The 13,135-nt window shown below is 37.4% G+C and overlaps 1 protein-coding gene and 1 long non-coding RNA gene across 2 annotated transcripts in view; one reads left to right on the top strand and one right to left on the bottom strand.

The window, feature by feature from the left end:
* The window catches only part of DOK6 (docking protein 6), a 436,008-nt gene that overhangs the window by 332,320 nt on the left and 90,553 nt on the right, over positions 1 to 13,135 (top strand). The gene's annotated exons all lie outside the window — the stretch shown is intronic.
* LOC123569990 (uncharacterized) overlaps positions 3,642 to 13,135 on the bottom strand; it is a 67,994-nt gene continuing 58,500 nt past the window's right edge. Inside the window, exon 3 of the long non-coding RNA XR_012427062.1 lies at positions 3,642 to 12,140. This is a non-coding gene — a long non-coding RNA (uncharacterized lncRNA). The remainder of the gene's footprint in view (positions 12,141 to 13,135) is intronic.

Below are 13,135 nucleotides of genomic sequence, written 5' to 3'. Positions count from 1 at the left end.
CACTGCCAGCCTCAACCTCCTGGGCTGAAGTGATCCTCTGGCCTCAGCCCCCGACTAGCTGGTACCACAGGCCTGCACCACTATTCCCAATTTTTTTTTTTTTTTTTTTTTTAATAGAGATGAGGTCTTACTATGTTGCCCAGGCTGGTGTTGAACTCCTGGGTTCAAGCGATCCAACTTCCTTGGCTTCCCAATGTTTAGGAATACAGGTGTACCATGCGTGGTCACAGAAAATTTTTTTAAAAACTTCCAACAAGTATGAAAGAATGTTTAAATACTCTAATTCTTCATTTGCTATTTAAAATAACAAAATTGTTACTCGAAAGTTGGATAAACAAACTCAAATGAGAAATAATGTCTCAACAACCGTTTCTTACTATAAGAGTTTTAAGATACATGGGAGAATTAAGCTAGGGTAATACATATTAAACTGGAACTATTTGAGGAATGTGTTTCAAATATTTGAGAAAATGATTAAAGCTAGATATTTGAACGAATATGTTCATCTCTAGAAATGTTTCTGTTTCACAGAGATCATTCTTGTTCTTAGAGCTAGCAGAGTTCTTTGGATTCCATTGCCAAAAGTATCTGTAGCTGGTTTGATGTGCATGTGCAACATTATCAAAGAAAGTTTTGACATTCTTTGTGATAGAAGCCATTCATCAGAAACGGTATCACGAATGCATCCATGTGACTTAGGCTGTTAAGGTTGAGTACAGGCTGAAATCATGGACAAGGCCCCAACTGGAAATAATTTTAGATTTTCACGGACCTGTTTTACACACACACACAGACACACACACACACATTAAATGAAAAGTGCTCTCTTTTAAAATGTGCCTTTTATGTTTAAAGCAATTATAAAATGCTCACATGTAAAGAGCAGTTGAGAATGAGAAAATTTTTTTCTGCTATATCAAAAATAAGTAAGCAAAAAGAAGTGTGTTAGTGGGGGGGATTGTCAATCATTTCCAATCTTCTAACATTGCAAGTAATTTAAGAACATTTGTATACAAACACCCTCACAAAATGAGAATTTCAGTGTCTAAAAAAACAGCATTTAGGATGCTCCTGGTCCACAGTCCCCATCTCCTGGCCTGCCAGGAAAGCTCTGGACACAGTGTAAGGACAAATAGCATGGGTGCCGTTGAAATGCCAGGAAGATAAAGACTCTGTCTAATGCTTTAAAAAACATCATCAGTGGGACTTGCCAAATGGGCTGCCCTCCAGAGCTGTCAATTCTGTGATTTTCCTAAGCTCTGGTGAACAGAAAAAGAAAACATTGGGAGGCCAAGGTGGGCGGGTCACTTGAGGTCAGGAGTTCGAGACCAGCCTGGCCAACATGGTGAAACCCCGCCTCTACTAAAAATACAGTAATTAGCTGGGTGTGGTGGCGGGTGCCTGTAATCCGGAGGCTGAGGCAAGAGAATTGCTTGAACCCAGGAGGTGGAGGTTGCAGTGAGCCGAGATAACGCCATTGCCTTCCAGCCTGGGCAACTCCGTCTCAAAAAAAAAAGAATAACTGCAAGTTATTATTCAGTGTTCTAATTCATGATTTTATCACTCAATATTATCAATATTAATCTTAAGATTAGAGCTTTAATGATTGCTGACAGCGATCAGCTTTCTGCCAGGAAATACACCACTTGCCTATTTGAAATTTTTTTTACTGATAGTCATGGATTGTGACGAAACAGCACAAGCTGAATTAGAACAAATTATTATGGTCGATAATGAAAATGTGAAAACGGATCTGTGATCCCAGTTAATCAATTCACTCACTATTCTTCAGTTTCAGAACACTAAAGAAAATTTAGTCTAAACAACGAAAAAACCTCACATGGCCGGGTGGGGTGGCTCACGCCTGCAATCCCTGCACTTTGGGAGGCCAAGGTAGACAGATCACTTGAGGTCAGGGGTTCAAGACCAGCCTGGCCAACATGGTGAAACCCGTCTCTACTAAAAATACAAAAAGTTAGCTGGGCGTGATGATGGGCACTTGTAATCCCAGCTACTCAGGAAGCTGAGACAACAGAATCACTTGAACCTGGGAGGCAGAGGTTGTGGTGAGCAGAGATGGTACCATTGTACTCCAGCCTGGGCAACAATAGCGAAACTCCATCTTAAAAAAAAAAAAAAAAAAAAAAAAAACCAACCCACACATATACACGCCCAAGAAGAAACCTGTATTTCTGCATAAGGACACCAAGGAGGTAGAGATAGTGAGAAAGCAGTGTGTAATTTGTCTAATCAGTGGTGCTCTTGCATGATATGAGTAAAAACTAGACTAGCATTCTTTTAAATTTATTGTTTCCTTAAAATTTGATACTTTAGATGTCACTTCAGAAAATGCTTTCATGCATGAATATATGTATAAGTTTGTACTTCTCAAATGTAATCAAATAGATCAGAATTGATTCTGTATACGAAAACTCATTGCCTAACACAAAAGACTGCAATTTCTGTGTTAAATACAATTTTGTTTCTTTTTTTTTTTTTTGCATTGCTGGAACCGAACAATATAAAGAAAGCTGCACAAGGATAGTTTTCTTAAATGAAAGTAACACATTTCAAAGGCTCATCAAAATGACCCAGCATACAGACATTATAACATACATACAACCCAATGACTCAGATTATCTTTTCTTTGAAACTAATGCTATAAAATAGAAGTATTTTTTAAATGTAGGCCACTAAAATCTAAGTTGATATAAGCATTGCCTGGGAAGATAATGAAGGCCACATCCAGTGAATGTGAGCAGAAGTGTCAGTTCCTGGGATATGTTCACTGAACGCAAACACAGTTTGTAGAAGGAACACAGTAGGATTTAGGAGGTTGTATTCCAGGGAAAGACTGCAACAGAGCTATGTGACCTTGGGCAAGTCACATTTTCTGTGCTTCAGTTACTTGTACTTAAAGGTGCCGAGTGAGGCACAATGATATCATAATATGTACTTCAGTGTTAGACCACCTCCTCGTCTTTAGTAAAAGCTCAGTAATGAGCCAATTCATAAAATGGCTAGCAAGAAACAGTTTTTCCCACTTAAAGCTAAACTGTTTTAACCATCACTAAAAATTCATCCCAGCTTTCAGTACGTGCAGATACTGGAAATTAATTTTATGAACTTAACGATAGCCTCTATATATTTACATTTTTTAAAATTTAAAAACCCAAAATTTGATTTTAAATCACTAAGAAATGTAACATTTTGTGTATTTATCATATTCCTTATATTCAAAGAGCAGCTCTGTAAATGTCTACTTGCAAATAAATAGAAAGAGATAATAGAGATTAAAAATATACATGTTGTTAAATGCATTACTGATTGCAGACGGAAATGGTGTTGAAAGTGAATGACAGTTTCTGCTGTTATTCCCAAACTCAGTTTATTTTCAGACTTCCTGAAAATATTTTGGTCCATACATGGTTTATTTAATATTTATTTATTCATTTATTTAGAGACAGTCTCTCACTCGTTGCCCAAGGTGGAGTGCAGTGACATGATCTTGGCTCACTGCAACCTCTACCTCCTGGTTTCAAGCGAATCTTGTGCCTCAGCCTCCACAGTAGCTGGAATTACAGGCACATGCCACCACGCCTGGCTATGTTTTTGTATTTTAGTAGAGAGCGTTTTGCCACGTTTCCCAGGCTGGTCTCGAACTCCTGAGCTCAGGCTATCTACCCGGTTCGGCCTCCCAAGGTGCTAGGATTACAGGCATGAGCCACACTTGGCCAATACATGATTTGAAATATACAATAACACCCATTTTTTCAGAGGTGTAATGAAAACAATATCCTACAAAGTTCAATTAAATGACATCTAGCAACTTTAATTCAATGACCATGTAAATATTGCCTTTTATTTGTCATTCTGGTACAGACTTAGCAGTTATCTAATTCCTTTCCATTTATTTTAAATAAAATGGAAGATTAAGTGTGAGGTGTCCCTTGTTGAAAATTAAACCAAGTCTGTAAGAAGCCCATTGCCCATAAGCCTTCAAACTTCAGAGGACTGTTTTAACGAGTACAGAGTGCCAAGCATGGCTTGCTTAAGGTGTCTGGCATCTCTATTCACATACGGTTTTCAGAGGTTTCAGGAATCCTTTTCCAAGAATAAAGCTCAATGTTCAACTGAAAGAGCACTTGTATGCAGCATTTTCTGATTAAACAGTAAAACATTTCTTTTCACAATTGACATACATTTCACATGTCACTTCATGTAGTTTCTGGCCACTTGTACCTTTGCAATATTTCTTATTCACGTTTTTTCACCCAGTCCCTCTTGTGTCAGTCATGCTGGCATATGTACCCTAGAGGCATTTCTTAACTCTCTTCAGAGAAAGCTATGGCTATCCCTTCCCAGCTTACAATGCACACACACACACACACACACAGAATGCACACATGCATACACACATGGACCACATTCTGCTATTGTCTCACTTGTCTTTCATCTGTTCCACTTTTCCCCATCTGCTGGTATTATTCAGCTATTCCTCATATTCATTTGTGGGGTTGTATTTTTATTTGGTAATTAGGCTTAGATCAAAATGTCTGAATTGTCATTAATACCTCAGTTTGGACAAAATTTTGTGTCTTGACCACATATACACATGTAGACCCCTCTGGTCTATGCCACTTCTTCCATGCAGGAGTAGAAATTCCAATGCAGCAATCTTTACCAAGCACTTAACATGTGACACACACTATGCTTTTCACTCCCTAAGTACATCTTATAACAATATTTATAACACTTTAGGTTACATTGACTCCAGTTTAGAGATAAGGAAAAACTGAATCTTAAAAAAAATATATGTATGTGCCTTCCTGAGGTCCAATTAGGAGGCAGCCGTGGAGTTGATATCTGATAACAGGTTGGTGGAAAGCAAAGCTCATGTTAACTACCTTCTGATTCTGCCATGCATACTGTGGTGTTGTCTTGAACATGAGAAACAGGCACTCGCATTCCTGCTCTGGCTTTGTGAAATTTACCCAAATTGGTGTAATTCTCATTCTTATCTGTATCCTGGAGGAGAGAGATCCAGTAATTTTACAGTGAGAGTCATGGGGAAGAGGGAAGAATATCAGGATTCTGAAACCTCAGAGCCACTCAACTAGCTATGTCACCATGAACAAATTATATTATCCCTCTGCACCTCATTGTCCTTGTCTGTCAAGTTCAGATGGCATATTTGTTGACAATTTATGTGAATATTCAGTGGTATAACATATGAGACCAATTTGCACATTGGCTAGGCACATAGAGAATGGCTCATAAATGTCAATGTATAAATGCTGAATTTCTTCTCTCAGTTGTATATAAATTTCTCAACTGCTAATCCAATTTTTAAATTTTTAGGCAATCACTAGAGATAAAGAGCAAAAGGAAGGTCAGTTAGCATTTTTTTATACAAATGAATTTTATGTAAGTGAACACAAATTAGCATCAATGTTCACAGGGGGAAACAAAGCCTCAAATCAACAAAGGAAAAAATTTCGAAGACAGTAAGATTACCTAGGTTGTATTTTTGGTAAAAGCATGAAGAGGTGTGGGTTGTCAATACCTTCATAAAATTCCCAACATCTGTCAGCCCACCTTCCTGGTAACTTAGGTCTTCTCAAAGGATAAGGATGGAATGTCCACATTGTAATATATTAGGGAGGAAGCTTTTTCTAGAAGATATCAGCATCAAAGTCTAAAGAGCAATGGACTCAGAGTCTAGAGAACTGTTTTCTATTGGAAGCTCTGTAGTTGAGATTTCCCCTTGAACAAATTCTTGAATTTTTCTGCATATTGATTTCCCATCTGTAAGAACATTGGTGGTTTTCTAAGAAGGATTTTAAACCTTGAATTGCATGACTTGTCCACATAGTTACTTGAAGCTTCCTCACTCCGTAGCAGTCTTACATGTATGCAGCCCTACATGGTGACTCAGAAGTAGTGAGAGGAAGAGAAGCTGTCATAAGGGTCTTAGAAGTCTTGTCCACAGCAGACATAATGTCACACCTACCATGTTATACTAGTCAAATCAATCACCAAGAAGCCCAGATTAAAGGGAGGGAACAATCTTATATGCAAAGACACACAGACTCAAAAGTGGAGGAAAATTTACCAAGCAAATTGAAAACAGAAAAAAAATGGGTTGCAATCCTAATTTCTCACAAAACAGACTTTAAACCAACAAAGCTCAAAAAAGACAAAAAAGGGCATTACATGATGGTAAAGAGGTCAATTTAACAAGAGCTAACTGTTCTAAATATGTATACACCCAATACAGGAGCACCCAGATTCATAAAACCAGTTCTTAGAGACCCATAAAGAGACATAGATTCCCACACAATAGTGGGAGAATTTAACACCCCACTGTCAATATTAGACAGATCGAGACAGAAACTTATTCAGGACTTGAACTCAGCTCTGGATCAAGTGGACCTGATAGACCCACTCCCAAAACAACAGAATATGCATTCTTCTTGGCACCATATGGCACTTACTCTAAAATTTTTCCCATAATTGGAAGTAAATCACTTAGCAGATGCAAAAGAACTGAAATGATAACAGTATCTCAGACCACAGTACGATCAAATTAGAACTCAAGATTAAGAAACTCACTCAAAACCACACAACTACATGGAAATTGAACAACCTGCTTCCGAATGATTTCTGGGTAAGTAATGAAATTAAGGCAGAAATCAAACAGATGCTAGCAAGGTTGTGGAGTAATAGGAACACTTTTACACTGTTGGTGGAAATGTAAATTAGTTCAACCATTGTGGAAGATGGTGTGGCAATTCCTCAAAGATCTAGAACCAGAAATATCATTTGACCAGTCATCCCATTACTGGGTGTATACTCAAAGAAATAGAAATCATTGTATTACAAAGATACGTGCATGCATATGTTCACTGAAGCACTGTTCACAATAGCCAAGACATGGAATCAACCCAAATGCCCACCAATGATAAACTGGATAAAGAAAATGTGGTATGTACATACCATGAAATACTATGCAGCCATAAAAAGAAATGAGATTATGTCCTTTTCATGGGACGTGGGATGAGCTGGAAGCCATTATCCCCAGCAAACTAATGCAAGAACAGAAAACCAAATACCACATGTTCTCATTGTTCAGTTCCCGCTTGCAAGTGAGAACACATGGACACAGGGAGGGGAACACCACACACTGGGGCCTGTTGGGGGTTGGGGTGGGGAGGAGAGCATTAGGAAAATTAGCTACGCTTAATACCTAGGTGATGGGTTGATAGGTGCAGCAAACCACCATGGCACATTTACCTATATAACAAACCTGCACATCCTGCACGTGTACCCCAGAACTTGAAAATTAAAAAAAGGAACATAGGCAATTTCTAAATGTCAGCTTTTAAATGAATTTGCAGTCATCTTCAATCTTTCACAAAATGCAATATTTAATACTATTTATAATGCAAGATTATGAGGAAAGACATTATACAGAATCTCTTGATGGTGAAAAAAGGACAAAAGCATAGAACAGAGTCATGATTCCAGTTTTGCTTTCACAGAATATATGGTCTTAGGAATGTCGATTATCTCAAAGCTTCAGCATCCTCTCATTTTAAAGAGGGACATTTCATCCTTTTCCTATCTTACAGGAATTTTATGAAGATTTAAGTAGATAAAAATTAAGGAGTTGGCCAGGCACGGTGGCTCACACCTGTAATCCCAGCACTTTGGGAGGCCAAGGCAGGTAGGGTAGATCATGAGGTCAAGAGATCGAGACACCATCCTGGTCAACATGGTGAAACCCTGTCTCTTCTAAAAATAAAAAAAAAAAATTTGTTTTAAATTAGTTACGTGTGATGGTGCGTGCCTGTAGTCAAGCTACCTGGGAGGCTGAGGCAGGAGAATCACTTGAACCCGGGAGGCAGAGGTTGCAGTGAGCCACCAAGATTGTGCCACTGCACTCCTGCCTGGCAACAGAGTGAGACTCCATCTGGGAAAAAAAAAAAGTTCTGGGTCAAATACCAGATACAATGACTAAAGGGATATAAAAGAAAATGTAGAATACTTGAATTTGGCCAAAAATGAGGAAAAGGCATTATATAGAGAATATATATGTGTTAAAAATGCTCAATTTCTACTAGACCAAGTGCAGATGAAACAAAGATATTAACGGATGAACAACAGTTTCTTGAAAGTCCAGACTTCCTAGGAGAAAATACAGGAGATTCTTACTCATTTGGAAGGGTAGTGGCTAGAAGATCGAGGTGAGGTTGAATGTTAGGCCTGGGCAGAACGTTTAAAGGAGAGTTTAATAAAATAGCTAAGGAAGGGGACAGTAAGTTATAGAACCGTAAAACAGAAAGCTTTGTGAATTAAACACCATTGTCATGTATAAAATAGTACTTAAAAAATGGGCAAGGAACATGAGTAAACATTTTTCAAAAGACAAAAATGGCTACAAAGGTTCATAAAAAATGCTGTACATTGCTATTAGGGGAATGCAAGTAAAACCACAATGAGATTTTCACACATGTCAGAATGGCTATTTATAAAAAGATGAAAGGTAACAAGTGCTGGTGAGGACATGGAGAAAAGGAGACCAGGACCCCTGAACACTGTTGCTGGAAATGCAAAGTACAACCATCGTGGAAAACAGCAAGGAGGTTCCTCAGACATTTAAAAATAAAACTACCCCATAGGCCAGCGATTCTATTTCTAGGTATTTACCCAAATGATTTGAATCAGTTCAAAGAGATTCAGTTCTCCTGTATTCACTGCAGCATGTTACACAATAGTCAGTTTATGGAATCAACATAAGTGTTTATCAACAGATGAATGGATTAAGAAATGTGGAATACATACACAGTGGAATATTGAGCCTTAAAAAGAAAAACTCATTTTGCAGCAACATAGCCTTAAAAAAAGAAAACGGTCATTTGCAGCAACATAGATGGAATTGGAGAACATTATGCTAGGTTAAACAAGCCAGGCACGAAAAGACAAATACCACATGTTCTCACCTATAAAATCAAATCTAAAGCAATCAACTCATAAAAGTAGAAAGTAGAGATGTGGCTACAAAGGCTAGGGACTTGGGGGCAACAGGGAGATGACGGTCAAAGGGTAATAGGCAGGAGTATGTTTTATTGAGGGTTCTGTTGTGGCAAATACAGTTAGTAATGCTGTATTGTACATTTCAAAATTGCTAAATTTCAAATGTTATCACAAAAAAGAAGTATTTGAATTAATGGTTATGTTAGATTGATTTCACTTGTATTCATAAATTATATCATGTGCCCCACAAATATATATTATAAATTGTCAATTTATAGTACAGTTAAAAAGTACTTAAGGATACAAGAAGAAATGGGCAGAAACATGCTAGTCATTTGAAATTAACACTTTCATGTTGATACAGATTAAAAATTAAATATATGGAGCAGGAAATGCAGAGCAAATAGTGTTTACTATGTGTATATTTGAGTGTGTGTAGTAGAGAGATTCCATATCAATGTATCTTTTCATGTACCTATAAGATGTACAGAAATTGGCCATATAGTTAAAAATGAAAACTGAATTTTAATATATGGCAACTACTCAGTGCATGTTCTGATTAAAAATAAAAAAATTTGCACAAACGGCCCAGTGCAGTGGCTCACACCTCTAATGGCAGTGCTTTGGGAGACTGAGGTGGGAGAATTGAGACCAGAGTTCCAGGCCAATGTGGGCAACATAGTGAGATCTCGTCTCTAAAGAAAAAAAAAAAAAAAAAGCGCACAAGAAGTCATTACCTTAATATACACAAGCAATAACTTTATGTAAAAAAGGAAATAGAGCTACAATTTACAATTATATAATTTTAGGAGAGAATACTTCATTCTACTTCACTCAGAAGCAAATGCTTTTATTAAACAAATAAAATTAAAATTACTTGAGAAGGTGAAAAGATCAAGACAACCTAAGAAAAACAGCAGGTGGAAATTAGCACAAGCACAAAATAAAAACTGAAAAATATAAATTTACATAAAACAAGTCACTCTAATATAAAAATAGAAACATCCAAAGTAAAAACCCAAATATATAAATTCGACATATGAAAGGACTTATAAAAACATGTATTTAAAAAAAAATCCTAAAGAATTTGATGATTTTGTGTTAAAATGTAAACAAAATAACCTTAGGAGAATTGACTTTTGGCAGAAACAGTCATAATTCTACTTATACATATGTAAACTAAAGTCCCTAGATGGCATACTAACCTAAATGTTTTCTAAAATTTCTCAAAATTCTTTGGTATTGAGATTTGTAAATTTTAGTTGCAAAAGAGCAGAAATAACTTAATGCCTTTCAGTGTGGATATAGTAAGTAAATTTGGGACATAGCAAGGTAGTCCTTTGTATTATTCAGGGTCCACTTAAGTAAATGGAGCCTGTGATAGTTCAATGGAGGAAATACAATACAGTAATTTAGATTCCAGAGATAGGAAGAGTAGAGACAATCAGATTAGCAAAAGCAGGAAAGATGCTACCAGTCCTGCTTCCCTTGCCTATTAGTTTCATGGATGTTGGCAGAAATCACAAAAAACTCCTGAGTCAGAGACAGGACTTTATTCCTGAGGCACAGTGAGCATCATAAGTTTCATGCTTCCACAGGTTTCCCTGGTCCCTAGGTCCCACAGAGTCACGTGGAGCAGCCAGGGTGGATGCTGCTGCATGTTGCCCCAGCCAAGGGATCCGAGTTAGCAACTCCCAATCTTATCGGGGGAGCTAACTAGCAACCCTGCCCAGCCTTTTCCTTGGAGGAAGACAGGATCTGTACTGTCCTGTTAGGCAGAGGGCAGATCTGTTTCCTGGAGGAAGACATTTCTATCTTCCGAGGCTGTTTGCTGTACAAACATAGTTGAAAATATAGTAACAAAAGTGCAAACCCAGAGTGACACAGGAAGAATTGTTTCCTAAAAATGACTTTTTCAATGAAATGTGTTCAAAAGAATCTTCCAAAGTTTAGGGGAGGAGAGACATGAGAGTTGGAATCTTATTTATAAATGAGATTCGTAGATGATATCAAAGTGTATTTATGTATTGCCTAAATGGGAAAACACACAAAGAACCCACTTCTTGTTTCCATCTTTCCGAGAGCCGTCTAAATCTAAACTTTTCTGGTTGGGGAGAAGGGTCTTTTCTCATCACCTTGAGGACAGCATAATTCTCATCTGTGTTATATTCGAACAAGGGTATCAAAATGCAGTCTCCATATGGCACACTTTGGGGCTAATTTTCTTAGACTGTTGGCTTTGTGATGAGATGTGTCAGTTGTCCCTCTCAAAGCACAAGTGTTTGAACTGCTCTCCAGGCTTACTTTAGCTGTGATCTCTACCCTCTTTCCAGATGCTAAGTAACTCCCGATTCATTGCTCATATGCTAGAAAACTGACTGCTGTTTCACAAGAATAGAAGCAAGACAGAGCGAAAAATGGCAAAAAGTGATGGCAAGTGTATCAAGAACTAAATGCTTCCTAGTCTAGTTGATTTCTGCATATATGCTAGAGCATTCTTTCTAAATCCCGACCCTATGCGAAAAGGAGAAGCATCGCCTGCAGGAAATAGTCTTATAAATACCAAGGGAATTCTGGCACAAAGATTGCAGAATTTTGTATAGCTGAGATTTTTTTTTAAACTAAGTCCACCAAAAAAAATCAATACAGCAGACCCTTGCAGAGAAGGAATGAAAACTTCGAACACATGTATCCATCTTGTTTAATTTCTTAATACATTGTTTAGAAATCCCAATGTTTTATAAATATTTGCAATATAAATACAAATTGCTTTTTAACATACATGCTTTTATGATCCTAAAACTCCTCCTGGTCAAATTGATGCATTGCTTTTTCAATTAAGAAATTACTATAGCATTTTAAGCTTTTTCTTAATGCTTTTAATTGAAGCATTATAATGTGAAAATAGTTAAGGATGAGTTTTAATTGAATAGTTAAGGATGTGTGTCCTCTTGTTGAAGCCTGTCAAAAGAAGTTTTACACCTGTAATCCAGGCTACTCGCGAGGCCGAGGTGGCAGAATTGCTTGAGCTTGGGAGGCAGAGGTTGCAGTGAGCCAAGATTGCACCACACTCCAGCCTGGGCAACAGAGTGAGACGCTATCTGGGAAAAAAAAAAAAATATCAAGTGTGCTTGAAATACTGTCTTGGTCATTGCACAAATCAAACAGGTCAATTTGTAATACATTGCTTAAAGTTCATAAAATTAAAAATTGCTGGTTAAATCAGACAGATTCTACACCACTTAGATTCCCCATGACAGTACTCATTAATTTGCTCAGCTTGCTATAACAAAATACCACAAACTGGATAGGTTGAACAGCAGAAATTCTCAGTTCTGGAGGCTGGAAGTGCAAAAAAAAAAAAAAAACCAACAACAACAACAACAACAAAAAAAAACCAAGATGCCTGCAGGGTTGGTTTCTCCTGAGGCCTTCTCAACTTTTAGATGGGTGTTTCCTTGCTGTGCCCTTAATGGCCTTTTCTCCGAATATTTATCCCTGGGTCTCTTCCTCTTCATCTAAGGGCACAAGTCCTATTTGATCATGGTCCCCACCCTTATGTCCTCCTTTAACCTTCATTAACCTCTTTAAAAGCCTTATCTTCAAATATAGTCATTTGGGGGTTAGTGCTTTAACATATGAATTTGTGCAGAAACAGTTCAGTCTATAGCAGTACTCAATACAAAAAAGGTACACATGGGGAATGAACTCTATTCTAAAATCCAGGGGAACATCTAGACATTGAGAAATGGGAGACTAGATCTGTATCCCTAGCAAAGATCAAGAAAATCCATAATCAATTTTTTGAACATAAATTTTCCATTTTTCAGCAATAAGTTATGGAAGTAGAATAGAGAGAAACCTAAGGAATAGAGTATCATTAAAAGCATCCTAGAACATGAAAATGAAGAGAAAAGTAGAGAAACTTGAGGTGTAAAATACAGGGAGATTCAGAAGGAAATCATGTGGAAGAATTACCCCGTGGCTTCCAACTATATTTCCAGCAAACAAAAATGCTAACTATTTTCCTGATGCTTAAAAACTGACCATTTGGGAAGAAAAATATCTCCCAGAATAAAAAAAAAAAAAGAAAAAG

The sequence above is a fragment of the Macaca fascicularis genome, chromosome 18, assembly GCF_037993035.2.
Source record: "Macaca fascicularis isolate 582-1 chromosome 18, T2T-MFA8v1.1".
Taxonomy (NCBI): Eukaryota; Metazoa; Chordata; class Mammalia; order Primates; family Cercopithecidae; genus Macaca; species Macaca fascicularis.
This window is presented reverse-complemented; position numbering and strand designations above follow the sequence as displayed.